The sequence below is a fragment of the Octopus bimaculoides genome, chromosome 27 (assembly GCF_001194135.2).
Source record: "Octopus bimaculoides isolate UCB-OBI-ISO-001 chromosome 27, ASM119413v2, whole genome shotgun sequence".
NCBI lineage: Eukaryota > Metazoa > Mollusca > Cephalopoda > Octopoda > Octopodidae > Octopus > Octopus bimaculoides.
This window is the reverse complement of record NC_069007.1, coordinates 16,157,523-16,159,708: the sequence shown is the minus strand read 5'-3', so window position 1 is coordinate 16,159,708 and position 2,186 is coordinate 16,157,523.

Below are 2,186 nucleotides of genomic sequence, written 5' to 3'. Positions count from 1 at the left end.
TATATATATATATATATATATATATATATGGAACTATTAAAATCTGGAAGTCCTTACAATTTAAGGATGATGTGCAAAACAAGATGCTTTCCTGCAGAATCTTGCTACCAAGTAGGTGGCCGGTCAAAATTTACTTTAAATTGATAGAGAAGTTCATACATACATGCATACATACATACATGCATACGTACATACATGCAAAAGGTACGAAGTTGAATGAAACGTTTCTCTTTCTAGCACCGAAGTCAGGGAAAGTTAGTAAATATAGAGATGACCTTTTGGGAACCCTTTCTATTGTAAGCAAAACGTGTAGTACATGAACATACGCAAGCCAAGTGGTTTCGGGTTCAGTTTTACCTTTCGGCGGCATCTTGAACAAGTGATTTCTACAATAGACTTGGGCGAATCGAAGCTTCTTAAGTGATTTCGGGAGAGGGAAACTGTACGAAATCTCGTTCTATATGTGTGTATGAGGGCATTCGTGTCTTTGTGCTTGGTGTTTATCCATCCACGGTTTGAGAAACAGATGGTATTTCTTCCTTTATATCCCCGTAACTTAGCGGTTCGGCAATAGAAATCCGATATATTAAGTGACATACTTAGAATAATATTTGTTCGACTAACCCCATAACTGAGGTAGTGCTCCAGAATGTCCGCGGCTAAATCTCTGAAACAAGAGAGTATATATATAAGTGTGTGTGTGTCTGTGTATACACACACACGTTCCCATTTATATCTATGGTTTTGCGTATCATGGTGTTTATGAATTCCCATACTGCGTTGTACAAAGAATGGAGAAGAAGCAACATGTATTGATAAGAACGGTGTGGGGTGGGGTGGGGGTATGCGCATGCGTGGACGTACACGGGTATGAATACATGTGCAGTGCGTGCGTGTAGGACTTATTTCGTAAAATTGAATTTTTGGAATGACCTGTGCGTGCGCGCCCGCGCACGCACATACACACACATACACATTCATACACACACATACACACACACACGGAAATACTAAACACGCTCACACACACATAAACACAGAAACACCGATGCATCCAAGCCTAACACAATTATACAACACACAGACAGGCACATGTGCTCATGTATCCGTGTGTCAGTGTGGGCATATATATATATATATATATATATATATATATAAATATATATATATATATATATATGTACATATATATATATATGCGTATATATACGTGTATATATATACATACATTGTTATATATATACATATATATGCATCTAAATAAATAAATAATTATATATATATATACACGTATACAAATTACAAATATAAACGTGTGTGTGTGTGTGTGTATACATGTGTGTGCGCGTGTATGTGCTTGCGAACATGTATTTTGTGTGGTGGACGTGTGGTTTTGTTTGATTGCCCGCAGCCATTTCAAGTTTTCGCTCGCAATTGATAAGTTATTGTACACCATGCTGCGTGTGAGGCTGTCGATAATATTATAATATAATATTCCTTAGAATCACGAGGAAAAAACAAAAAAAAACAAAACACAACAATAAATAATAAAGACAAAATTCAAAACAAATACAAAATTTAATCTTCGTCGTCGCTCCCCCCCTCCCCGACCAATCCAAACCCCTCTACATTGCATCCTTCTTTTCGTCTTCTTTCTCGCCTTCTTGTTCCAGTTTTGAACCTGTTTGTGTTCTTATTCTTCTTGATTCACCTTTTCTTCTTGATGTTGTTATTGTTGTTGCTGTTGTTATAATTCACTGCCATCTCCTGCTCCTCCCCTTTTACATTTTCCTCCTCCTTCCTATCCTCCTACACTTCTTTTCTCCATTTATGTACCATCTCTTCCCACATCCCTTAGCTACTCCCTCCGTTTCTGTATTTGTCCTCTCTCTTGTCTATAAATAGCACCAAGAAGATTTAACCTAAAAGCTTTGAGAAATTTGATTAAACTTTCAGCCAACCCAGTCCTTGCTCTCTGTCTCTCTATATCTCTCTGTCTCTGTCGCTGTCTCTCACTCTCTCTCTGTCTCCCTCTCTCTCTCATCTACCTTTCTGTCTATCTTTAACTATCTGTGTATATATATAAATACATCCACTCACATACACGCATATATATATATATATACATATATATATATATATGTACACACACATATATATATGTACACACACATATATAACCACTT